Source organism: Oryctolagus cuniculus, chromosome 1, assembly GCF_051225735.1.
Source record: "Oryctolagus cuniculus isolate XC-2025 breed Fujian yellow rabbit chromosome 1, ASM5122573v1, whole genome shotgun sequence".
NCBI lineage: Eukaryota > Metazoa > Chordata > Mammalia > Lagomorpha > Leporidae > Oryctolagus > Oryctolagus cuniculus.
In genome coordinates, this window is record NC_142867.1 from 136,345,968 (window position 1) to 136,373,891 (window position 27,924).

Below are 27,924 nucleotides of genomic sequence, written 5' to 3' on the forward strand. Positions count from 1 at the left end.
ACCAGGGGTGGACAGAGGGGGGTCCCTCTGTACATGCCCAATGCCATCCTTAGGACAAAACTGCAACTTTACCTGGATCTTTCATCCATCCAACTAAGCTATTTTTTATGAGGGGGAGAGAGAGAGAGAGAGAGACAGAGAGAGAGAGAGAGATCTTCCATCTGCTGGCTCATTGTCCAAATGCCAGCACAGTAGGGGCTGGGCCTGCAGAAGCCAGGAGCCAGGAACTCAATCCGGATCTCCCACATGGGTGGCCGGAATCCAAGCACTTGAGCCATAGGAAGTTGGAGTCAGGAGCTGGAGCCAGGAATCACGCTCAGGTATTTGGATGTAGGGCACAGGCATCTGAAACATAAGGCTAAACACCTGTTCCCTCAACTAAGTGATTTACTGAAAATCTATGGGGGCCGGTGCTGTGGCATAGCAGGTGAGGCCGTCACCTGCAGTGCCGGCATCCCATAGGGGCACCAGTTCAAGTCCTGGCTGCTCCACTTCCAATCCAGCTCTCTGCTATGGCCTGGGAAAGCAGTAGAAGATGGCCCAAGTCCTTGGGCCCCTGCACCTACATAGGAGACCTGGAAGAAGCTCCTGGCTCCTAGCTTAGATCAGCGCAACTTCGGCCATTGTGGCCAATTGGGGAGTGAACCAGCGGATGGAAGACCTCTCTCTCTCTCTCTGCCTGTCCTCTCGCTGTGTAACTCTGACTTTCAAATATATAAATAAATATTTAAAAAAAAAGGAAAGAAAATCTATGATGCAGTATGTTAGGTATAGGGATTGAAACGGGTGAAATACTGTTCTTCCTACTCTTGGAGACAGCAGGGAGGCAAACCTTAAATAAGTAACTGCAGGAATTGTTTAATTACCGTTGCCAAGAACCATTAAAAAAACGCCCCATTGAGTCAAGGAGACTTTGTTAGAGGGATAGAAAGAGGAGGCCATTCCTAGTCTAGGGCTTCAGCTCAGCAGTTTCCCTTTTATTTCAGTTGGCACAACCATGTGGCCTTTCTGGAGCATTCCTTGAAGCTAGCCAGGGGAGCCCTTGGCACTCCCAGGATGGCCACCATGGCACCATAACACCAGGTGTCACTCCACCCAGTGTGCTAATGACAAATTCTTCCATGAGGAGTCCTCTACCCAGAGGAGCAGAAACTCTTCCTTCTCTTTCTGCTTAGCTTGCACATATTTGTAACAACTCACGGATACACCTGTTGTTAACTGTTACACAGAGCCACCTCCTCCATCTAAAAGGCAGAAACCTTGCTTTGTTCCTGGGTGCGCACACTCAGCACTTGGAATGTCAGAGAAGGCACGGTGCCTCCCAGCCAGCTCTGTGTGTGAAGGAACCCCAAGTGTCACTGGAGGGAAAGACAAGGACCAGATGGTTTGTTGAGGTGTGGCTCTGAGCCGGGCTTTGCACGTGTGCTCCTTCATTCCCCATCTCCATGCAGGTTCGCTGGGCTCTGGCGCTTCCTGTGTTGAAAGAAATTTGTGTGGCTGGGCCGAAAAACCAAAGCTTCCTGGAGACAGCCAGTCTTTCTTTCTTTTGCATAAAACTGAATCTAGAGGAGTAGGTAGTATAGCGGGGGCGGGGGGGGGGGTGTTGAATGCTTTTGCAAGGCCAATAGGGCAGCAAGGGCTGACAGAAAGGGCACTGGGTTGGTTCAGGCAGTGGAGTGCTCCTCGATTTCTCCCTGCAGCTGGCTTCCCGAATAGCACTGAAGGGGAGGAGCCCACAGAAGTCTGAGCCTTAGGCAAAATTCATCCTGCCCCCAAGCAAACCCCAGAATCAGCAGAATCCTTAGAGGCTGCAGGGGTCGGGAACAGCCAGCCTGTGGGCCATATAAACCATTTGCTCTGTTCCTGCCAAGGCAACCACAGGTAGGACTTGAAATCCAATCTGTTTACAGCAGGTTGATTTTTTAAGCTGATGATTGTAAAAATCCAAATGGCCGTAGGCAGAGGAGAGATTTCCCAGCCCTGCTGGAGTCACATGCATAAGGTCAGAGGCAAATGACAGAGAAGGAGAGAGAGAAAGAGAGAGAGAGACTCCTAACCATCAATAAAGACATTGCAAGACCGGAAGAGGACCGGCACTGTGGCACAGCAGGTAAAGCCACCATCTGCAGTGCCAGCATCTCATATGGGTGCCAGTTCGAGTCCTGGCTGCTCCACTTCCCATCCAGCTCTCTGCTATGGCCTGGGAAAGCAGTAGAAGATGGCCCATGTCCTTGGGTCCCTGCACCCATGTGGGAGACCCGGAAGAAGCTCCTGGCTCCTGGCTTCAGATTGGCACAGCTCTGGCTGTTGCAACCAATTGGGGAGTAAACCAGTGGATGGAAGACCTCTTTCTCTCTCTCTCTCTTTCTCTCTCTCTCTCTCTCTCTCTCTCTCTCTCTCTTTCTCTCTGCCTCTCTTTCTTTCTGTGTGTAACTCTGACTTTCAAATAAATAAATCTTGAAAAAAAAATACTTAGGAAGAGAGTGAGGAAAAATGCTACTAACACCTGATATTAAGTTTTGCACCAGCCCGGTGGGAATCAGACATGAATTTGATTTCAGGTAAACACACTTTTAGAACAGGCATTGCAAACCTACCTGCTTTTGTGGCCTAAGAAATAGTACCCACTGCACTTAATCTTTTTTTTTTCCATTCTTTACTTCGTACAACTAAATAATTAATTGCCCCAATGGCCTATCAATATGTCTTTCTTTAATTGTTAAACATGTGTGAATAATTCAAACATCCACTGCTGACCTCCCAACACCCCCGCAACTTTTGTGGGTCTCAGAGCTCTTTGGAGAGAGGCCCATCATTCTTGAAGTCAACGTCCACTAAAAGCTTTCTGGTTTTCTCTCTCTCTCTCTCTCACTCTCTCTCTCTCTTTCTCTCTCCAGAAGGCCTCCTACTTGCCAACAAGGCTGTGGGGCTCCATGAAGGCAGCGTTCAAGGATTTGGGAGCTCTGATTCAATTACAGTCAATGTCTAGAAAACAATCAGACCTGTCGCTGCTGAGTGCATCAGCCCAGAACCTCGGGGGAAATCTTCTCTTCAACGAGAGAACTCTGTCTTTGGAGAAATCTCATCCCTGGGATGCGGGGTTGCACTGAACTCCTTTATCCAATTTACCATCCATTTCAAGCAGCAACTGGTGAGAATGAACGGGCGACGTGGCCAAATGTAGACTTCCAATGGATTCACCACTTACTTCCGTTCCCATCTTTTCCCCCATTACTTTCTTGGTGCTCAAGGCCGTGTGGTATTGTTACCGGAGAAAATTTCAGGGTTCTTGGGTTCTTGTCTTCGGGCAAGAAAGAATTCAGGCGTGAGACAGAATAGTGGAAAGTAAAAGTAGCAAAGTTTATTAGGGAAGGGACATCAGTAAGAACGGGGCGGGGAGCAAGGTTACATGGTTGAGTGGAGAGATTACATCTGGCCAGACCAGGGGAGTGGGCGAGTGGGCGGCTCAGCAGAGAGGCCATCTGGTTGAGATGGGGGGGGGGGGGTGAAGGAGATAGAAAAACTTCTATCTGAGTTTTCTCCTGAAGGTATCGCTGGCGCCATCCTGAGTTTAGAGGAAGGGTGAGCAGGACCCCCTAGAGAATGGGGATCCGGAGCAGGGTGTTTGAAATGCAGATACTGGGCTACACCTGGGAGATTGTGGAAGATTTGTCTGGCAGAAGGGGCGGGGACCTCCACCTGGCAGGTTATCAGGTAGAAGGGGCAGGGCAGGATGCGAATACCGGGCTGCCCCTGAAACATTGTCAGGATGACTTTGAGATGCAGATGCATATGCTGGACATAGATGTCTTCTCTTTAGGCCTTTATGTCACACACACATAAGCTCATAGCTGACTTCCTACCTAACAGTATGGTGGCATTGGACTTGGAAGGCGAGCTAAACTTCCCACTCTGCGTTTCTTATTGGATCTCCTAAGACTGAGAGAGTGTTCCCTCTGCGGTATGCAGTCTTCTGATAGAAGTTATTTTAGCTGCTGGGTCTCTGTCTGATGCAGAGACTATATTATTTCAAAGATGCAATGTGCCTTAAAAGATAACAAAGTAAAATTAGTAAAAGTCTTCCATACAAATAAAGAAATCCTGTACAAGGCCAGTTAGGATGGCGAAGTGAAAAACGGGGGTGTGAATCCGTTATCACTTATTCTTTACAAATAATTCCACTTATTTCCACTCACTCCATACCCTGATTCTCAAGAGCTCTCACTTTTTGTTGTTGTTGCTGCTGCTTGCATCGAGTTTTCTCTGTGGCATTTTGGGAGCCCCCCAGGAACTGTGCATCAGCAGGGAAGATAATTTTAAGCTGAAAATTCTCAGTCTCCTTCAAGCTCTGAATATCATTAATTTCCATATGTTCTGAGAGTTATTAAATGCTTTTCATGTGTTTTTAATCCCTGATATCATTTCCTCCTTGTGTTCTGTGCTGGCTGGGAAGGTATTGCCTTCCCAGGTAAAATGCTCTGTTGCTTTAGTGTTCTGCCAGCCTGAAATGATACTTGGCATTGGCCGTCTGGGTTCTCCACCTGCCGCACAAATGGCTGCGAGCCAGACTCGATTTGCCACTTTCATCAAAACTATTTGTCAGCCTTTGAAGTCAGGATTTACACTGTTACCTATCTGTGATGTCATTGCACCAGGCAGAATTTTAGAATTAAAATAGTCTAGATATTACTGATGAGACGCACCTTTGTCAAACACTAAAGGTGACCAAAATTGGCTGCGGCACTGACCAGTGAAATGAAAGGATGCCTAATCCTGAGAGTCTCTCCAAACCCTTGGTTCTAGGCTTCTGAAAGAGTTGGAGCCTATGGGCTCAGCATTAGCACACATCTCGAAGATCTCTGGGGTCACAAGGGGCCAATCTCTTAGACAGGTGCAAAAGGTATTTGCCAGGGCTGGGGGCATCCCTGAAAGTCACCTGAGATTTTGACAGACAGACTTAAACAGTGAAGGGGTCACTTCTTCCAAGCACCTCTGAGAGTGAGCCAAGTGAACAGTTTCAGCAACGAAGGCTAAACCACACACCCAGAGAACCGTAGCAACGCACCCTGGAGGGAAAGGCACTTCCTGAATCTTCCAGGAGCCAGGGACATAAGCCACCTTGGCCAAAGACAAAGTGACCGTGCGTCCTGCCAAACAGCCCACACCTCAGTTCAGAGGAAGTAAAACCCTAAAGCTAAAGTGAACTTGAATTCTCCAGTGTGGACCAGCAGGCTTCTTTCCACACTGTGATAAGCAGAAGCGTGAAGAATATTTCTACAACTTTGGAAATAACACCACCACGGCGGGTACTTGGCTAAGATGTCACTTAAGAGGCTCAAGTCCTTGTATCAGAGCACATGGATTCACAACTCAGCTCCGCCCCAGGTTCGGGCTTCCTGCTAATGCACACCCTGGGAGGCCACAGTAATGGCTGAAGCAACTGGGTTTGTTCCCCCTGTGTGGGGCACCTGGTCCCCCAGCTCCTGGTGTGAGTTCAGCCCAGTCTGGAGTGTTGCAGGCATCCGTGGAGTGCACCCACAGATGTGAATACTCTCTCTCTCTCCCCTCCCTCTTTGCCTCCCCCTTTTTCTCTCTCTTTCTGTCACCCTCTCTGTCTCTCTGCCACTCAGATATTTTTTTAAAAATCACCATTAAAAGTGTTCATTTGTCAATCTTGTCCTATATACAAGATCCATGTAATAAGTTTCAATTAAAAGTTAGTGATGTAAGGAGAAAGTTCACCTCTAAATGAACTCATATGTATTCTTCTAGATATAAAAAAAAAAAAGTTAAGTCTTTCCCAACATTTTAAAGTTTTGATTGCTAGGAACCCACTACTAAAATTAGTATAAAACTGTAATAGCTATTATTAACCTAGGCTCATTCTTCCGTACATTACTTTAACTTTTTGTCCCTTTTAAATATGCCTAATTACTCCTGTTTCTTTTATTGTAACTCATTTGAAGGTGCTTTAGAAATAGGTAGAGTCTAAATAATAAATACAGGGGGCCAGCACTGTGGCGTAGTGCTGGCATCCCATATAGGCTACAGTTCAAGTCCTGGCTGCTCCACTTCCGATCCAGCTCTCTACCATGGCCTGGGAAAGCAGTAGAAGATGGCCCAAGTCCTTGGGCCCTGCACCTGCATCAGAGACCTGGAAGAAGCTCCTGGCTTCTGGCTTCGGATCAGCACAGTTCCGGCCATTGAGGCCACTTGGGGAGTTGGGGAGTAAACCAGCAGATGAAAGATATCTCTCTCTCTCTCTCTCTCTCTGCCTCTCTGTAACTCTGCCTTTCAAATAAATAAATCTTTACAAAAATAATAAATAAATACATAAAAATAAATAATGACAATCTAAGCAGACACAATGACTCACATGTACTTCCAAATGCTGTTGTTGATACAAAATCCTAATCAACTTTAAAACACTTGGGCCGGTGCAATACATCTTCCTTCTGAGGACTGGCTGGCTGATTGGTTGATGAGACAATCATGCCTAGCCAGCAAAGAAATGAGTGGGAAAGACCAGAGAGCAGGACACAGATTCCCACCCAAGCCAACCTGGGTGGCTGTCCAAACAGACAGAGAACAAGAGTCACCTTGTCTGCAGAGAAAGGTTTCAGAGTCTCCCATGCCAGAAACATTTAGAGAGCTGAGTTTGAGGGAATCCGGGTGCATCGCACTGCCCACAACAGGGAAGTCCCTCCCTCCTGTCTCCCTCTCTTCCTTTCCTGGGACTGTCAACTGTCCGTGAGATGGGCTGTGGGTGCTCTCTGTGAAAGACTGGCCAGTGCTACCGATCGCAGACGGGCTGGCCAGCTGGGTGTCTCAGTGTCAGCCAACAGCCTTGATGCCCGTAGGGGTAAGTGGGAAGGAGAGCAGCGCATCATTTCCAAGAGAACGCAGTGATCCTTGAACCAAAGCAGCAGTGAAATCCACAACTGTAATGTCCCCCTGCGTTTGAAGGCATCAGTCGAGTAGGGGAAGCGTCAGTAACACACCTCCTGTATGGAAGCTACCCAGATGTGCGTGCTGCATAACTGCTCATTCGTGAAGCCAGCTCTTGATAAGAAGGGTGAAAATCAAACTGAGCCTTGAGTTCAGTCAACAGAGAAGATCAAGCATTGCCTCATTTGGATGCAGATATGTATGTATTTCATGGTTACCTAACAGAAGGCAAGAGGAGACTCCAAGACCCATCGCATCCCTGAGGTTGAGAGCGTGGGATGCAGTGACAGTCCTTGTTAACCTCTGAAGCTGGCCCTGTTCTCCCCTGCCGGGCCCTGCACAACCAATGACACAGATGGTACATCTTCTTAGGAAGACAATTGTCTCCAGTGTGAGTGTCCCAAGATACAAATATGATTTAAAACCTCTCAACCAGCACTTTAGCCACGGTAACATGCACTGCCTATCCCCTGAGAAGGCGTGAGTGCAGCCTCCCTTTAAGGCCCTTTAAGTGGACTGAAATTGAATAATTTTCGCAATATGACTATGGCTATTTCCCCCTGGTGTAGAATACAGTTGAAGGTTCAGAGTGCTCAGAGAAGCAGCGCAAGCCCAAGGAGTTGGGGATGGGAGAAGAAAGCACCATTTTTTCTACTCTTGATCATCACCCACAAATGAAAAAGTTAGCTGCACACATAGATCATTTGAATGATTTCTCTGAATGTGACTCATTTAGATGAAACATATGGAAACTCACTTTGACAAAAATGAACTGGGGTGGAGGGGGCGCAGGGAGGGTGGTAGGAGGGACTAGATGACATCAAAGCAAGGTTTTCTCAGGATGCTTACTCAATACTACTTATAGCCTCAATGAATTATTCCACATGTATAAAAACAACGTATGCTCCACAAAAAGAAATTGAAATTGCTATGCTGCTTTTCACTTAAATTCAAAAGAGGCAGAAGGAGATCTCTAGGCTCAAAATGTGATTATAGTCCTAGAATTTGGAGTGCAGAATTTTTGTGCTGGACTTGTTGCCATTCTAGAAGTTGGAGTACTGATTTTTTTTTTTTTAATTATTGGATTGATTATATTATCAGGATTTGGAGCACTGGATTTTTCCATTTGGTTGGCTTTAGTTCTAGAGGTTGGAGTACTGAATTTTTTTTTTTTTTTTTTACTGAGTTGATTACCATTCTAGAATTTGGAGTACTGAACTTTTTTTATTGTGTTGATTATAGTTTCAGAATTTGGAGTTCTGGATTTTTCCAGTGGGTTGGCTTTAGTTCTAGAGGTTGGAGTACTGATTTTTTTTAACTGAGTTGATTACCATTCTAGAATTTGGAGTACTGAATTTTTTTTCACAGGGTTGATTTTAGTTATAGAAGTCGGAATACTGGATTTTCTCCCTGGGTTAGTTCTAGTCCTAGAAGCTGGAGTGCTAAATTTTCTCACGGAGTTGACTACTGTAATGACTTTTAAAGGGGCCTGCTAAATCTCCACTCACCTTGTGGGATGTGATGCTGACCTGTGTCATAAGAGCTGGACTCTGCAAGGATTTTTCCCACTTGCCCATTTGCTTGACTGGAAAAGTTGCATCGAAGTTACACATTCATCACGATGATAACTACTGGTCCAACTGTTGTGAGACATGAAAGAAGTTATTCTTATCTTCAGTGTGACACCATCCAAATGCATGTGAGAAAGTTATTTATACACTGTGTGGTTATTTATACCCAGTCCTGTACAGGATGCTGTGCCAATTAAACTCTACAAGTCTGCTCCATCCTTACTTTGAGAAGCAGACACTTATGGAAAACACTGATGAAGTCACACATCTGAGCTCCAAGTATTCCATCCAAGCATTTGTGTCCACACCGAGGCAGCGGCTCGTGTGCATTAGAGGTAGGCTGGCTAGCAAGTGCGGTTGGCACAAATGTCCCCTCCACGTCCTTGTGTCTCAGATGACCTCGGCAGGGACTACTGCTTCTCTGTGTCCCCCTCCCCAGAGCCTTAGAAGACCACCTTGTACACATGGGCAGGCCAGAAGTGCTGGGGAATTCACAGACCTGGGGAGTGGTCCCTGGGAGTTGGGGTAGTATTAATCCAGCTTGTCTAACAGAATACTGCTAAGACCTGTGCTGCCTGCTTTTGTCCAGTGGCCCCTGGGCTTCAGTTCCTGTGGCTCACTATGGGAACTGGCTTACCAGTTCACCCTGGACTCCCCGCTTCCCTTTCTGCATCATGTTCCACTTCCCTGCCAACGTCCCACACATCGCCCAAACAACCTCCTTGCACCAGGATCTTTGCCACAGAGCCAGCCGCAAGAAGAACCAGATTAGGACAGGGAACGTCATCCCCTAGGTGCTGCCATGAAGTGCATTGAGGAGGGCTCTGGTCCAGACAGAATAAAGAGGGCAGGAAAGCTGTCTTCTCTTGGGCTGGTCTCGGGAGGACTCACAGACACACTGGTAGGGCAGATACTGTTGGTCACTGATGCTTCTGCAGTCAATAGAAACCGATTGGGTTTGCCTGCAACAGAGTCAGAGTAGCTGAGTCCCTTCTTTAGCCCCTGGGGATGAACCCAGTACTCGCGGTATAACCACCCTGTCCCCATTCACCGACCATCTTGAGGAACAAGCACAGCTGTCAGCCCATGGAGACACGTGTGGAGATGTGCTGAGGAGTTCTTTGGCTCCTGGATAAGCAGAGAGCTGGGAAAGAGCAAGGCACCTGTTGTGACATTTCTTCCTGCTGGGGGCACTATTGAGCAATGGCTAGAGTTGCTGTAGTCATTTTATCCCCCTGAGGAAAAGGTTGTTGAGGGGCTAAACCAACCCCAGGAACCCCTGCCTTCAATCTTCACATTATAGGAGATAAGTATCAGCAATTTCTGTTACCTGCACCCAAGTTATCCTGATTGACACGGATAGGATTCTAGAAATCAGCTTTATGAGAAGGGACAGTGTGCAGGGGATAGAGCTCACATATGGCAGTGGAAAGAGAAAGTCCCACACTTCATCCTATACATTTCCTTCAAAAATACTGTCCATTGCAGTTGCAACAATACCCTTAGGCATTTTGCTGGTTTATTTTCTTCTCCCAACCTGTAAGCCCTGAGGGGACAGAAGGGAAAGCTTTGGGCTGGCCATGAAGTTTTCCACTACCTCCTACAGCACCCAGGCAGAACCTAATAACTAAATAAATGATTAGACGTCCAGGAGAACGGCCTCGGTTTTCTTCTACTTCCCAACTTCCTTCCAATAGCAACGACAGCTAGCACAGATAACCGAAGTTGTTGTGTGCACCCTTACAACAGTGCACTTATTGAGCATTCAATGCACGCAATTCAAGGAAGTCGAGGCTAAGGTAGCCCCATCAGAAGACCAGAGAGGATGAGTCACTTACCCAAGTCACACTGCTAACTGGTGGAACCAGGTCTCCCAAGGATACTAAATTGAGTGCTCTTGTCACCTATTATTATTCACGTGACATCCATCACCACTGAGGTGTGATATTCTTATGAGAAGGTACTTCAAAAAATTCATGGAAAACACTTATTAAGAAAATGTGCTTGGATTGCAAAATGTTTTGCACTTACATGAACTTATTTTTCCATTCCATTTTCCACAAACTTTTTGAAGTGCCCTCAGATTCTTTTTCTGGCTTCCCAAGTTGCTTCTTGGAGTAAAAACCTTGTGAAGATTTGATGAGGTGATGCTTTTAAGCCTGATTCATTTTCATTCTTCACTTTTAAATCTTTGCAAATGAGAGAGTCTGGTGTTAATATTCAACCTCACTTGAAGGTGTAGGTCCTCTCCCATAGCATCATCTTTTCAGAGGCAGTGACAAAGGTTTCACACAGTCTTGATCCTGGCCTTGTCACTGCCTGAACTCCTGTCTCTTTCCACCCCATCCTCTCCCCCAGGAGCCCATGGCACCTTCTCTCCCTCCTTCAGTTCTTGGCTCAACTGTTACCTCATGAGTGACAATCCCCTACGAGACAGCACTGTCCTTATCCTCATCCATCTTCTCCCAAGAGCAGAAGGGACTGGGAGGAACGGGACTCAGCCCATGCAGCATGGATGTCATTACCATGATTACATGACATTAAAGTGGATGATGTGGTGGCCATTGTAGCCATGTTGTTAAGTGCTAGTGCCACAGATCCACGTTACATCACAAAGACCAGCAGCCACTGCAAGTTCAGGAAGATTGTTCCTTGCCATTCCAAGCATGTCCCCACACAGCGTTATTGGTTGGTTACATGTTGAAGTCCCCTTAGTCACCTGTCTTGGATAACCCGATAGTCACCTGTCTCGGATAACCTGATAGTTAACATTCAGCACGCATTCTTTTGGAGGAGTTGAGAGCACGCTTGGCATGAGAGAGAAGCCGTGGGAGACGCCTGTCTCTTGTATCCCAAACAAACTGCCTTCCATCTTTTTTTCTGCTCTCCTCGTGTTCTGAAGAGATGGAGAAGAGTTGAGCCGTATGTTCCAGTTGCCCCTAAATCTCATCTCCCCCCCTCAGAAGGACCAATGTCTAGCCATCTCCCGACGTCTCTACGTGGGTGGCTCAGAGCACCTTACACTGCACTGCCTGACAACCATTTGTCCCAGAAGCCATTCCCAGACACCCACCCCCTCTGTGACCACCTGCTCCCTACAGAGACTGGAAGCTAAGTCTGTACTTAGCTAGGGTTGACCATGAAACTCAGGCGAATGTGATATGGGCTAAGTTTTTTTTTTTTTTTTTTTTTTTTTTAACAGGCAGAGTGGACAGTGAGAGAGAGAGACAGAGAGAGAAAGGTCTTCCTTTGCCGTTGGTTCACCCTCCAATGGCCGCCGCTGCAGCCGGCGCACCGCGCTGATCCGATGGCAGGAGCCAGGAGCCAGGTGCTTTTCCTGGTCTCCCATGGGGTGCAGGGCCCAAGCACCTGGGCCATCCTCCACTGCACTCCCGGGCCATAGCAGAGAGCTGGCCTGGAAGAGGGGCAACCGGGACAGAATCCGGCGCCCCAACCGGGACTAGAACCCGGTGTGCCGGCGCCGCAAGGTGGAGGATTAGCCTATTGAGCCACGGCGCCGGCCTGGGCTAAGTTTTTGAGAAGAGATCCCTTCCCAGCTAAAAAAGGACAATCTTTGGTAGGAGAGAAAAGCTATTCGTGTCCTGGCCCTTCCTCCAACTTCCCACTTGGGATGCAAGCTAGGGGGCAGGATCACAGCAGCCATCTTGAAGCATAAGCAGATGAGCAAATAGATAAAGGGATTTGCAAACCAAAAAGCTGAAGGAGCCTGTACCATCCCTGAATTGCTAAGCCAGGTTTGAAACAACATGGAAAAGATACGGAGGTTTTCTAAGCAGAGAATGTTTAATGAATTTCCAAACTTTGCCGTCTTCACCAACTGTGTCTATTTCAGGGCCCACTTCCTCTCATGCATAGGAGGCGTGGGTTGGGCAAGTGGCATGGAGCAGACATGTGTTCTGGACAGTGAAAGCCAAGCGACGCTGATGGGGAGCCCTGACCAGAGCCTAGTTCGGATTTCAGCCTGTGTTGAGAGCGTGCTTGGCATGCAGAGAGAAGCTGTGGGAGACGCCTGTCTCTTTATTCCAAACAAACTGCCTTCCATCTGAAACTTCCTCAACTGGGACTGGGGACAGGAGCAGGGGACAGCAGCAATCAGATGACTCAGAAAAATGCCCCGTGGGAAAACCGAGGAGTAGGGAAAGAATTGGCTGCCAAGTGACAAATGGCCTTGAGTTAGAGGGCCCGGGTTTTGAAAAGGTCAAGTTTATCCTCAAGAAGAAAGTACTCTTCCTTTCTTAATGGTTCTCTCAAGTCACTGACTCACCAGGATTCATCACTTCCCACCTCCACGGATCTGAAACAACCAAAGGCAGCAGACAGTAGGGAGACAGCCTGTGCTTTGCAGGAGGGAGAAAATAAACAGGTGGTTATGAGTTGGAGACATTGTACAACCTTGAATTTTTACAGACCTCCTGGTCTGTGACCTTCGAAGGGTGATCAAAATAGAGTACAAGAAAATGACGTTGAAGACATGGAAGGTCTCTCCACCCATACCTCTGAGCCCCGGTTATCCTATCCTGTATAAGAGAGTGAAATTCTAGGCTTAGAAGGCCCTGGGTTCAAGTCTCCAATAAGCCACATGTGAACCTTGAAACAGGCAGGTTACGTAAGTCGTATTCACTTGTAGTTCATTGCCAAATAGTAGATTGAACCCATCTGGCAAATAAAGCCAGCACAGAGCTCTGCTAAGAATCTGTGAGGTCATGCACAGGGAGACTTTTATGCACAGCAAAGCTTAGATCTACATTAGCTGATTTAATGGATTGCTCATTCCCTAGAGCTCTACCATACTTCCATGCCCTAAAGGTATGTGTTTATCTCAGCCCTGGTAGAAGCAGCTAATTCCTCCTAGAACCACACCATGAGCACTTGCCAGCTTTTGTGAAACTCCATACCCTCTCACTACCTCCACCTTCCTCTCCCATTCCTATGACCTCCCCTCAAGCCCATCTGGGAACCGCTTAGCCCGGATCCCACTCACTGGTGTCCTGGGGGACAAGAGAACCTCAAGCGATCCCCAGAAACAAGTTCTTCCCAAAGGCACCTGCTGCATGCAACACAGCTTTGAGGAGCTTTTTAGGAAGTCAAGTGTAGCTGAGAGGTTAGACTGACCTTTTTTGGGCAGAAGGTTAGGATCTCTCGTGTGCAGAGGTGAGCGTGAGGCTCCCAGGCTCAGTGGAGATAGCCCCTATTGTGCCTGAAGCCAGAACTCTAAATCCTCACCACCAGTAACCTAGAAACAGCCCCAGATGTTTGCTACTAATGACCTGGTAGCTCACGGAGAAGATGCACATTTGCCCTTGGAGTAAATAGGAAATGAAAATGCAAGTCCCTTCAGCAATGAGCGTCTGGCTTGCTGTGTCAGAGAACACAGAAATTTGTGATCATTGGGGAATCCCAGAGTTCACTGTAAAGGTTTTTTAAGCTTCACTTATTTATTTAAGAGGCAAAGCAAGAGAGAGAGAGAGAGAGAGATATCTTTCATCCGCTGGTCCCCTATGGACCATCATCTGCTGCCTTCCCAGGCACATTAGCTGGGAGCTGGATTGGAAGCAGAGCAGCTGGGACTTGAACCGGCACTTCAGTATGAAATGCTGGCATCAGAAGAGGTGCCCTGCTGACCGCACCACAGCACCAACGTCTTGTTGTAAAGTTCTGATTAACCAGTGTCACAAGTTGCACAGGTGGGTACCCGGAAGTCTCACTGTGTAATGACCTGAACTGATTAAGAGTCTTTGAATTCGGAGAGGGAAGCAGGAGGATTTTCCCAAGCATACCGTCTCCCACCCAAAATAACCTTGAGTGTGAGAAAAAGGATGGCACCCTGCCTCCCCATTTGCCATGCAATGCTCACCTGGAAACTGCTCCCAGAATCCACCCCGGGGAAATCTCAGAGCATGTGAGGTCTAGAATTTGAATACAACACCCCTGGGACCTTTGAAAGGGCTAGCGTGGACCCAAAGACAGAGCTCACCCAATCACCTTCCTTTAAACGGTGGCCCTACGGTGAGCGACGCTGTGCTAAGTGAGAGGCTTTGGCACACTTGCCAATCTGGTAGACGGATATGCATTTTTACACTGTAAGAGGAATCCACGGGGCCTGCCACAGGACGTGTTCTCACTCTGCAAGGCTCTGCAAGAGCTGTGCTGCGGGCGACATGCACAGATGGCCGGACCTGAGGAAGCGCACTGCATGGTCAGAGGACCGCGCAACCCCCCAGCCTCAGACATCTCGGCATCCAGGCTGTGAGACCGGGTCCTCAGTGAGAGGGGACTCCCTCCCTCCTCCTTCTGAACCCCAGGAAATCCTTTAGCACAAACTGTGAACGCCCAGCAGTGACTGAGATAATTACATTTACCCCGACAGGCTCCAAGGAAAACAAACTATGACCGTAATTTGCATTGGTCATTAACCGTACTATGGGTTAATGGTGAACCGTCCTAATGGTTATTTCACAGACATGGAACCCAATATTTTGAATTGTATTCTGAAGTAGGGTCTTTTACTAAAACAATGGCAGGTTTGAATGAAATGATAGGGGCCATCATCATGGTGCAGTCAGTGGGTTAAGCTGATGCTGCCCACGGGCGCTACTTCTAGTTCTGGCTGCTCTACTTCCAATTCGGCTCCCTGCTATTGCACCTGGGAAAGCAGCAGAAGATGGCCCCAGTGTTTGGGCCCCTGACACCCATGTGGGAGATCTGGTTGGAGTTCCTGGTTGCTGGTTTTAGACTGGCCCAGCTGCAGCTGTTGCAGCCGTTTGGAGAGTGAACCAACTGGTGGAAGATCTCTGTGTGTGTGTCTTTCCCTGTCTCTCTTTACCTCTGTCTTTCAAAGAAATAAATAATTTTTAAGAAGATAAAATGATAAAAGAACCAGAAGAAAACCATAGGATAGTAGTTATACACTGTCAGGATGGGGTAACCTTTCTCAGTACAACACTGGGGACAGAAATCACATCCATGATGGGTTTGACTAGAAACAACCCAATTTTTAAAAGGAACAAAAATAGTATCAACAGACATCACTAACATAGAAAATTTAGCAATCATAAACAGAATTGGAAGCCTGAAACCGACACAAAAATGGTGAAAACACAGAAAATAGACAAAGGGTAATTGTACTTAGTGCCCATACAGCAACTAAAAATCAATGTGAAAAAGGGAACAGCCAAAGAGAAAAATAACCCAAGGATAGGATCAGGCAATTTAAAAGAGAAACCACCTGATAGCTGATAAATGTGTGTGTGGGTGTGCGGAGTTATATTATTGATTTTATTTTAAAGACAGATATATAGATAGAGATGGAGATGGAGACAGAGAGAGAGAGAGACCAACAGATAGCTCACACTCTCTGGTTCACTCCCCAAATGCTCAGAACAGCTGGGGTTGGGCCAGGTTCAAGGCAGGAATCAGAAACTCAACCCAAGATCTCCATGTAAGTGTCAGGGACGCAGCTACCCCAGCCGTCACCTGCTGCCTCCCAGGGTTCACTTTAGTAGGAAGCTGGAACTGGGGCAGAGCTGGGGCTCAAACTCTGAACTCAAACTATGATATGGGATCAAGGAGTCTCAAGCAGCAATAAACTTGCTTAAAAAGAAAAAAAATACAGTAGCCTCAATAATCAAAGAAATGAATTGTTTATAAGTCTTATTTATGAGTGACAGAAGAGAGAAAGAGAGAGGAAATTTGCCATCCACTGGTTACCCTCTAAATGCCTGCAACAGCCAGGGCAAGGCTGAGCCAAAACCAGGAGCCAGGAACTCCATCTGGGTCTCTGCCATGGTGCAGGGGCCCAGGTACTTGGGCCATATCCTGCTTCCTCCAGGGTTTGCACATTAGCAGGAAGCTGGATTGGAAACAGGGGAGTCAGAATCAAACCAGGCACTCTGATATGGGATGTGAGTGTCCCAAGTGACAGCTTAACCTACTGCGCCACTATGCCTACCCTCCACAATACAGGAAGTAGAGTTTCTCCTAGAGAAGGAACACTTTCCAACCCTTGGAAAGTCAGACAGGGGGAAGAGGAACCATCTGAAGTCTGGGATTACAGGTGGAGATATGCACAGGCGAACGACACATCTTCAAGGGAAGAGAAGTGTGTCGACCACAATGCCAGTGGCCTCCCCAGTGAGGTCAGGGATGGCGGCTACTTTGCTGTTTTTGCTTAGCCATGGCTACAAAGCTTTCTTCAGCTACCACATAACTTCTTCCAACAATTGTTGTAGTGCTCAGTTTTAAAATTAGAACTTTACAAGCTGGAAGGAAAAACCAACAAAGCAGCAGGCTTGAGTTTCTCCACTAAATTAAATGACTTTCATTTCCCGGTTTCCAAAGATCATGCTGCCCCGCTGTCCCCAGACATGCAACCAGCACCATAATAATCTCCTACCCATCATGAAAACAGCACCTGGAACTCTGAGCTTATTCAATCAATTAACTCCCCAATTCTTCCTTACTCAGTATTCAATGAACACTGAATCACTTTAAATCTTGCTATTTTAAAAACCACTCCGGGGGCCAGCGCTGTGGCATAGTAGGTTAAGCCTCTACCTGCTGTCCATATGGGCACTTATTCGAGTCCCAGCTGCTCCACTTCTGATCCAGCTCTCTGCTATGGCCTGGGAAAGCAGTAGAAGATGGCCCAAGTGCTTGGGCCCCTGCACCTGCATGGGAGACCTGGAAGAAGCTCCTTCAGATTGGCCCAGCTCCATCAATTGTGGCCATCTGGGGAATGAACCAGTGGATGGAAGAAAGACCTCTCTCTCTCTCTCTCTCTGCCTCTGTCTGTCTATAACTCTACCTTGCAAATAAGTAAATAAATCTTTAAAAATAAAGATGAATCTACTCCGATTGGTCAGGTTTGTAAGCAGCTCATTATCCTTCATGTGGACCTGAACATAAGAGAACATTTGTGGACGACATACGCTCTGGGCAGAGGAGCCTCACCTGCCCTCCAGCACCCATGCCCTGAACACTAACAGGTGTGTGTGTGTGTGTGTGTGTGTGTGGCAAGATGGCAGGCCGGTGCCACGGCTCAATAGGCTAATCCTCCGCCTAGCGGCACCGGCACACCGGGTTCTAGTCCCGGTCGGGGCGCCGGATTCTGTCCCGGTTGCCCCTCTTCCAGGCCAGCTCTCTGCTGTGGCCAGGGAGTGCAGTGGAGGATGGCCCAAGTGCTTGGGCCCTGCACCCCATGGGAGACCAGGAGAAGCACCTGGCTCCTGCCATCGGATCAGCGCGGTGCGCCAGCCGCAGCGGCCCTTGGAGGGTGAACCAACGGCAAAGGAAGACCTTTCAATCTGTCTCTCTCTCTCACTGTCCACTCTGTCTGTCAAAAAAAAAAGATGGCACAGTGTGGCAGCTTCCAACCTGTGACAAGGTGACAACTGAGGAAAGCTGCATATGGCGTGGTGTGAGGTGAAAACACGAGACATGGGCAAGGTTAAAATCTTGTATTAAATTCCTTAACGAGGAGGGGAAGGACAGACTTAGTGACAATGGTATCAGTTGGGGCACCTGTACTAAGTTCCTGGCTCCTGGCTTCAGCCTGGGCCAGTCCCAGCTGTTGGGGACATTTGGGTAGTGAACCAATGGATGAGATCTCGCTCTCTCCAAAAAATTTTTTTAAAGATTTATTTACTTATTCGAAAGTCCGAGTTACACAGAGAGAGAAGGAGAGGCAGAGAGAGAGAAAGTTCTTCCATCTACTGGTTTACTCCCCAGTTGGCCGAAATGACCACAGCTGAGCTGATCTGAAGCCAGGAGCCAGGAACTTCCTCCAGGTCTTCCCACACAGGGACCCAAGGACTTGGGCCATCTTCCACTGTTTTCCCGGGCCACAGCAGAGAGCTGGATCGGAAGTGGAGTAGTGGGGTCTCGAACCAGCGCCCATTTGGGATGCTGGCACTGCAGGTGGTGGCTTTACCCACTACACCACAGCACCGGCTCCAGTAAATTTTTAAATGCCTGGGATGTGCAGGCATGAGCTCTGGCCCCTTATGCAGGCAGCTCCCTCTGTGGCTTTGGAAGGGCACCTGTTATATTGTTTTTTTTTATTATTATTATTTTTTATTTGACAGGTAGAGTTTTAGACAAAGAGAGGGACAGAGACAAAGGTCTTTCTTCCGTTGGTTCACTCCCCAAATGGCCACTATGGCCAGTGCTGCGCCGATCTGAAGCCAAGAGCCAGGAGCCGGGAGCCAGGAGCTTCTTCCTGGTCTCCCAAGCAGGTGCAGGGCTCAAGCACTTGGGCCATCCTCCACTGCCCTCCCAGGCCACAGCAGAGAGCTGGACTGGAAGAGGAGCAACTGGGAATAGAACCCAGCACCCATATAGGATGCCAGCGCCGCAGGAGGAGGATTAACCATGTGAGCCACGGCAAGGAAGGGCACCTGTTATATTATTTCCAAAATGACATCTAAAGCAATGGTATCTTACACACATGTCCACCCCAACCCCAAAGAAGTTCTTCTATTAAATCCCTTAGCTTGATGTCACTACAGATGCATTTCTTCTCGTGACTGTGTATAACGATGGCATTTAGCCAGCTCCACAAATTGTCCAATATCCATGATGTCTCATGAATACAGCACTTATTGGGTCATTCTCTGGTTTCTTCCATCCTTCATCTTCTCCCCTATTCTGTCTTCCTGCATTGATTCAGGCTTTGTGTGAGTCATTTACTTATCTCTGCAGACTGGGCACCGGTTCTTCATTTCTTAACCCGAGGGAAGTTAGTCATTTGAAATGCTTTGCTCTGTAACAACTTATTGTTGCCATTTCACAGAATAAAAAAGAGACAGCCACAAAGCAGAAGAGAGGGGATTGTAAGAGAGATTGTTTAGGTGGCCATACGTGGGATGGGCTTCCTGTACAGTCTGTCAACACAACACCATTCTCAAGCCAAAGCAAAGGTGATCTCCCTGGGCCCCTGATGCAAGCCAGAGGAGATCCATTAGAACTCAAGAGGCTGGTGAGGGTGCAGAGAGAATGTATGGCGTGCACATCGTTGGCATGTACAGAGGCGTGGCCATGATGAAGAAGCATGTGGTTGGTCCCATCTGACCTGAAAATATACTCTGGGGCATTTATGCCAGAGGAATGGAAACTCACATCCACACAATAACCTGTCCACTGGTGTTCATTCACAATAACCAGAAACAGGAACCGGCTGAAATCTCTTCAACGGGGGCATGGTTAAACAAACCGGAACACGCCCAAATCATGAATCACTACTCACTAGTGAAAAGGAACAGAACTACTGAGACACACGACAACTTGAAGGCATTGCAAAGGGTTATGCTGAGAAGGAGAAAACAACCCTTCTAGATGATTCTATTTATAAAAGGACAAAATGACAATGGTCAGCAAATGAATGGTTGCTGGAGCTGGAAGGGGTGGTGTGGTTAAACAGGATGGCACAAAGGGTCCTTGCAAATGGGGCTGTCATGGATGTTCACTATGGTACACAAGTCTACACCAGTGATGAAGTTGCATAGAACTCAACACGCACCTACACACACATGCACACACACACACACACAAGTGTATGTTAAACTGGTGAAATTCAAAGAAGTTACTTGATAGTGTCGACATCAGTTCCCTGGTTTAAATGCTGTATATATAATTACATGAGGTACTGACACAGGCAGACAGAGGCAGATAGGCTAACAGCACAATACATGGACTAAGAAACACTCCAAGAATCCACTTTAGCACTGAATTTTCCCTGTAAAGTTTTCCTATCAAATGGAATGCTAATCTTCTCTCCTATAGTCCATGTTTCCTGAAATTTTAAATTACTCCTAACTTTAGGTGTTCTATTTTGCGGTGGTTGTCATGGTGATGTTGACAGAGGGGAGAGCTGTCAAGTGCTGTACAGAGGATCCTATTTTCTCCCGGGAGTTGGAATGGTGCTTCCGTGGTACAGCATATGCCACTGGCTCCCCACTGGGAGGACCTGGCCAACTGCAGAGTCCACCTGCAGACAGAAATGCCAGGGAGCTCACACCTTCAGAACAGCCCTTGTTCAGTGATGGCCAAGAGCTGGTGGACGGTGGTGTGCCTTCCTCCTCAGGCAGTGCAGTGAACCACCTCCCACAAGATCCTCAATAGAATCCCCCCCCGGTGCCCCCCGCTAACCTGCTCACGGTCACACCTCAGCCATTTTTTCCTTCCTGTCGCCCTCTCCTAACTCCCGCCTCCAAATAAGTGACTTGAACCCAATTCCTTGTCTCAGTGATCTGCTTTGAGAAGGACTCAAATGAAGATGTTTACATGGAAGGTGCAGATTTTGCTTTCCTTAACTGACACTAAACTATGAATAAACCTTATGGAGATTTAACAAGAGGCGCTCTGTCTATTTAAGACTGATGACAATCCCTTTAGGTGTGTGGGGGGCTTACGTGCCTCAGAAGTTGCTCTGTTGGCCTGGTAACAAATAGGAATTTTGCTTCACAACTAACTCAGACTTTGTCCAGCAAGGCACCTGGACTCATCTGCATTCAGCACACACTTCTTTAGAAAAACTACATCCGTGGGTTTCAGGGTAAGAGACCACCTGGGACCCACAAACCCAGCAGTATATCCAATGGGCTGGATATTGGATGGATTCCAAGTGGCCAACAGAGAGATGCAGGAAGGTCAATTTACTTTTATTTATTTATTTTTTTGACAGGCAGAGTGGACAGTGAGAGAGAGAGAGACAGAGAGAAAGGTCTTCCTTTTGCCGTTGGTTCACCCTCAATGGCCGCCATGGTCAGCGTGCTGCGGCCAGCACACCGCGCTGATCTGATGGCAGGAGCCAGGTGCTTCTCCTGGTCTCCCATGGGGTGCAGGGCCCAAGCACTTGGGCCATCCTCCACTGCACTCCTGGGCCACAGCAGAGAGCTGGTCTGGAAGAGGGGCAACCGGGACAGAATCCGGCGCCCCGATTGGGACTAGAACCTGGTGTGCTGGCGCCACTAGGCGGAGGATTAGCCTAGTGAGCCGCGGAGCCGGCCAGGAAGGTCAATTTGAAGCAAAGTCTATCACAAAATGAAGGAGTAGGAGAATGCTTTGAGATCCCAAACACTGACCTAGATTATTCACCAGCCATGGTCCTAGTAGTTAATGCCTTGAGCCACCCTTCCGTCTGCTTTGGCTGCTGTCAAGACTACCCTCCACTGTCACCAAGTTCTGCTATATACATGCCTACTTAAATAAGCAAATATCTAAATACGCTTTCACAGACACGAGGGGTGGAATGGTTGAAAGAAGGCGGACTGGGAAGTTTGCCCGCATGTCGGGAGCTGAGGTGGGGGGACTCAATTTTGGTCAGACTTCCTAGGTCTCTGTCTACTCATCAGCAAAATGAGGACCTTGCATCAGATGAGAAGGGAAAGCCCAGCTCTGTTGTGCTGGACACGTCTGTGATCCTAGATAATGTTTTTGTTTAGGTCTACGGGATCGGGGAACTTCCAGTCTACAGGCTGTATGAGGCCCAAGAAAGCATTTGACCTGGCCCTGCGAAAGCAACCACAGGCAGGCCTCAAAATTCAATAAATCTCTAGCAGACTAATGTTTAAGTTGGACATTCTGTATGGCCTGCAGTGTGCTGAAACTCTAAACGGCCCTTGGCATTAAAAAGTTCCCCATCTCCCTGAAGAAGGGGGTCTTCCACCAGTATTACTATCCATGCACTGAATCATGTCACATTTCCCAAACATCCCTGTGTAAGGGATACCAAACCATCACCATGCAGAAAAACAGGTGGTCTGCTCTTGCCCTGATCGTCATCTCTCTGCTCTTTCCTCCACCTTGGCTTGATTTCCTCCAGGTGTCATGTCATGTCCCAGAAGCCAGTGTCCACCAGGACAAGCTTAGGGCATGTCCTGGCTTCCACACTGACCAAAAAGAGAGGCAGAGGATGCAGCTGGCCTCTATCAGCTTTCATGGTATCAGGTCACAGTGGGCGGCTTTCACCAGGAATTGCTCACCCACCAACATGATCCAGGACGGTGGATTGGTCAGAGTACTCAAAGAAGACAGGGATTCAGATGTGAGACACGTGTGCTCCACATCTGCTTCCCTGGGTGACTGCATCCAGCTCTCCTACTGTGCCAGCTGAGACAGGTGGACATTGGATCTAAGGGGTCTGTCACCCCAGTGGGCAGAGAGCTTTCCACACCTTTTTCACAAGTGTTCTCTCATGAGGCATAACCACAAAGAAGCTATTCAAGAATCAGAAGGGGGCAAATTGGGATTCCCTCTCTGGCTCTATGAGTCTCTCAGGGCATTTTGTCATCACTGCATTCTCAAAGAGAGGCCAGCAGAGAAAACATTAAGGGAAATGCACACAACAGGGAGCCAGTGCCCAGACTGTATGTAGAGAACTACCCAGTGTTCTGTGGATCACTGGCCATGATGGCCCACGAAGGCAGTGAACTCTGCTCTCCTCCAATTGATCAAAAGCTGACAGCATGGTGCTGCTATGTGTCCTTTGGCCTGCCTTATGCCAGAAATCTGTTTCCACTACCACCCTTTGCTTTGCCTCCTCTTCCACCAATGACATGATCCATGTAACTAGGAGACTGATATAAGAGGACCTTTGTGATTTACTCAACTCCCAGGCAGTTAAACCAAAAATGCAGGTGTCACAAAAGACTTAAATAGCCAAGTTTGGAAAAAAAAATAGCCATGGACTGGCAAGTGGTGCAGCAGGTTAAGCCATGCTTGGGACACCAACATCCCATATCTGAGTGCCGCTCTACTTTGGATTCAGTTCCCTACTAATGTGCTTGAGAAGGCAGCAGATGATGGCCCAAGCACTTGGGTCCCTGCCATCCATGTGGGAGACCAGGATGGAGTTCCTGGCTCCTGGCTTCAGTCTGGCCCACCCTTGGCTGTTGCAGGCATTTGGAGAGTGAACCAGCACTTTCTCTCTACCCAGCCCCTCTCTTCCAGTCTTGCCTTTTGAATGAATGAATAAAGAAAGAAAGACAGAAAGAAATCTTTTTTTTTAAATAGAGAGAGAAAAAGAATAACCAAATTTGAAGAATGATACTACCTGATTTCAGGACTTATTATAGCCACAGATATAAAGATAATAAAGTATTTGCATAAAAATAGGCAAAGGGATGAGCAAAACCGAATAGAGTCCAGAGATGAACTCACACACATGAACAAGTGATTTTCAGCAAAGCTGCAGAGACAGAAAACAGAGAGTCTTTTCAACAAACGTTGCTATTATTGCTGGGTATAAAAAAAGCAAAACCAAAAAACAGAACTTCAATCCAAACCTCATGCTTTGTTCAAAAATTAACTGCAGGTGAATCACAGATTCACATGTAAAACTTAAAGCTACAAATCTTCTAGAAGAAAACCTTTCTGATCTTGAAACAGTAACAGTAAGAGCCCCAAAAGCATGAGTTATAAAAGAACATATTAGTAAATTAGTCATTATCATAAGTCAAAACTCCTGCACTTTGAAAAGCATGGTTACAATGATGAAAACAGTAGGAGAAAATATTTGCAAAGTATGTAAAAAATTTAGAGTACATAAAAAAAACTCTCAAAATTCAATATTAAGAAAACAAGGGGAAAATGTCACAATCTGACCAAAAACTTGAACAAACACTTCTTCAAGTAAGATAAACTGCTCAAAATGTATAGTGGTTAGGGCACTGTAGATCAAAACCATCATGAAACACACAACCATTACAATGGCCTGTATCAAGTACCAGGGAGGTTGTGGAAGACCCAGAATTTTCATATGCTGCTGGTAGGAATATAAAAATGGTACAGGGCCAGTGCTGTGGCTCACTTGGTGAGTCCTCCGCCTGTGGCACCAACATTCCATATGGGCACCAGGTTCTGGTCCCAGTTGTTCCTCTTCCAGTCCAGCTCTCTGCTATGGCCTGGGGTGGGGGCAGTGGAGGATAGCCCAAGTGCTTGGGTCCCTGCACCCATGTGGGAGACCGGGAGGAGGCACATGTCTCCTGGCTTCAGATCAGAGCAGCACCAGCCATAGCGGCCATTTGGGGGGTGAACCAATGGAAGGAAGATCTTTCTCTCTGTCTCTCACTGTCTGAACAAAAAAAAAAAAAAAAATGGTACAATCATTTTGGAAAAAAAAAAAAAAGGCAGCTTCTTACAAAGTTAAACATAGGATCCAGTCTTTCCATTCCTTGGTATGTACCCAGGAGAAAGGAAAATAAATGTCCATGTGCAGCCTTGTACATGAATGCTCATAGTAGCTGTGCTCAGCAGAGCCACAAACTAGAAACAGCCTGTAGGAATGTCTAAACAATCTGTGGCTTAACCGTACAGTGGAATAAAACTCGGCAATTAAAAGGAACAAGTTCTCGATGCCAGCTGTGACATGAATTCTCAAAACAATATGAAAGAAGCCAGAGAATACGGAAGAAATGTTGTATGGTTCCATTTATATGCAATTCCTGAAAACATAAGCTTATCTACAGTGACAGACCAGTGATGTGCTGGGCACGTGGGGATGGGTCAGGAAGAGAAGGGAGAGGAGTTTCCAAAGAGCAGGAATATACCGATTGTTGTCAAAACTGACCAAACTGGACTCGTTAAATGTGTGCAATTTATTCCGATTCTATCTCAGCTAAAAACTTTTTTTAAGGGAGGAGTGGCATTTGGTACAACAGTTAAGATGCTGCGTGGGATCGCAGCATCACACATAGGAGTACCTGGGTTCAGGTGTTAGCGCTGCTCCTGTTTTCGGCTTCCTGCTAATGCACACCCTGGGAGGCAGCAATGATGGCTCAAGTACTTGGGAGTACTTGGATTGAGTCTCCCACAAGGGAAACCTGGATTGAGTTTCTGGCTCTCAACTTTGATCTGGCCTGGCCCCAACTTTTTGTGGGCATTTGGGAAATGAACCAGTGGATGGAAGTTTCTCTCTCTCTCTCCTTAAAATAAAAATAAATAAATAAATAAGTAACTCTTTTTAAATAATGGTAGCGGGCAGAGGGAGGGGTGTCAGGGGGTGAGAATCTGTGTATCGTTGACTATTCCAGACACAGAAAACAGCCCGAGCAAAGCCTAAGCCATGAGATCAGTTTTGACCGTGCCATTTCCAAACCCCACTCACAGAGCTAAGCGCTATCTCGCATGTGATGGAGGACTTCCCCCTGCTGTTTTTAAGTATGGTTACTATACATTTAGCTTTGTCAATTTGACCTTTATATAAACAAACTCATGCTCAACATATGATACTGTGACTTGCTTTTCTTGTTCTACAGTTTATCAGCAGTATTGATGCAAGCCAATGTGTACGGTAATAGGCATGCATTCATTTTCACTGCTATATAGTATTCCCAACACTCCTATTCATTCTAAATAGACATTTGTACTGCTGGCAGTGTCTTCTTATTTCAAAATATCACTGTTGTATGTTTAAAAATGTCTCCTGAGAATACACTTAATAATAAAACCACTAGTCATAGCATATCTGCATATGCTTCTTTATTAAACAAGGCAAATTTATTTTCCAAGTACTTGTATTGATTTGTCACCTCACCCACCGTGTACACAAGATTTGGTTGCTCTATATCTTCAACAACACTTAATAGCTTCCTACCTTTTAAATTGGACCAATCTGGAGTTCACAAGGTGGTGCTAATTTGCATTTCCAAAGATCACCCCTCTGCCTGTGAGTTCTGTCTTCCAGATGTTCCAATCCTGACGGCAGGAAACATGAATAATTCAGCTTGAGGCTCCAACACGAAGCACACAGCTGGCACACAGCAGCTATTAACAGTGGGAGAATGGACAAACGACGCTTATTTGTAGGTCTCCCCATCCACAAGGCTCAGAGGAAATCAAACAGGAGGTCAGTGTGCAGGAGAGAGAGGAAGGGCAGGGGAGTGTTGGACGGTACCATCTCTCTCTCTCTCTCTCTCTCTTCTCTCTCTCTCAGATTTTATTTATTTATTTGAGAGTCAGAGTTAAAGATAGAGGGAGGGAGAGACAGATACAGAGGTCTTCCATCTTCTGGTTTACTCCTCAAATGGCTGCAACAGCCAGCCAAAGCCAGGAGCCAGGAGCTTCTTCCAGGACTCCCACGCAGGTGCAGGGGCCCAAGGACTTGGGCCATCTTCTACTGCTTTCCCAGGCCATAGCAGGGAACTGGATCAGAAGCAGAGAAGCCAGGACTCAGAGTGCAGAGGGGAAGTGCCGCAGGCAGAGGCTTAACCTACTAAGCTACAGCACTGGCCCGGTACCACCTCTTCCAAGTTGGATCTCAGGGATCATGGTTGGGGGAACAGGAGCACAGAGCCTGCAGACAGCAATCCTACCTTGGCTTTTGTATTTTCTCTTTTGCAGTATTAAATTTTCTCTTACATGCATTGGGACCTTGTGTTAGAAGGCCAAGTGGAGTTAAGAGGGAGGTGGAAGTGAGGTAAAAAAAATATGTCCATCTCTTGCTGATTCTCAGGAAAGACCAAGACCAGGGAGTGCAGGAGCCTCTGGCATCTGGAACAGCTTTCCCATGTCAGGGCAACTTTGGTGATCAGTGCCTCCGTTTTTCAGAGACCTAAGATGAACCCCCTGGGAGGGGCGTGGTAAGCTAGGAGTGAGGGGCGTTGAGGAGGGCCTGGGGCAGCCACAGTGGGCCTGACCCACACTGGACCGCTTCCGCGCCGCCCGCCCGCTTGTCTCGTCTTCCTCCCCCGCCGCCAGCGGTGCGTGGCTGGCAGCTGCCTCTTTGCAGAAATCGGCGCTGAAATTAAACCCATCAACCTGTCAGCCCCGCTGCTGAGGCTGCTCGCGTGTCAGACCCTGTCATGACAACGGATGATGGAAATGCAACGCTGCAGGCTGCAAGGGGAGCGGCCCTTTCCTTTTTTACATCGCTTTAAAAAGAAGCTTGCAGGAAGGCGCCTGCTCCGCTGGGCGGGGAGTAGCGGGTGGGAGGTGGGGGGTGGGGGGATGGCTGAGGCTCGCAGGTGGCTCCTCCTGCAGGCTCCACAGGCTGCCGTTTTGGTATAGCCTCCAGGATTTTAGTACCAAGGGCAGCAGGAAGCCAGCAGGGGAGGGGGTGGGGAGACTTTGCACAGACCAGTCCTTTTCCTCCTGAGGTCCTCCAGTCTGCACTACACCGGCACAGAGCTTCCAAGTCCAAAGTCAGGACCCTCGGGGAAAATGCAGCCTGGCATTCTCGGGGGGGGGGGGGGGGGGGCACAGAGAGATCACCTTGAAGGTCCTTGACCCGAAGCGATTCCGGAGTTTCCAAACTATTAGCAACGTTCTCTTCTCTTCCAGCCCTTCCGGCTTTTGCGACCCAGGGAGAGGGGGCAGAGCGGAAGCCAAGGGTTCCTTAACACCCGACGCAAACAGCCTGGTGACTCAGGATTGCTCAGCAACATAAAAC

General features: G+C 47.5%; 1 long non-coding RNA gene across 1 annotated transcript; it reads right to left on the reverse strand.

Annotated features, from left to right (window-relative positions):
- Positions 1–3,336: 3,336 nt before the first annotated feature.
- On the reverse strand, positions 3,337–27,924 carry LOC127487607 (uncharacterized). Its single transcript, XR_011378927.2, has 4 exons — positions 27,747–27,924; positions 26,131–26,231; positions 8,457–8,588; positions 3,337–4,046 (listed from the first exon to the last, which is right to left on the reverse strand). It is a non-coding gene; the product is annotated as an uncharacterized LOC127487607 (long non-coding RNA).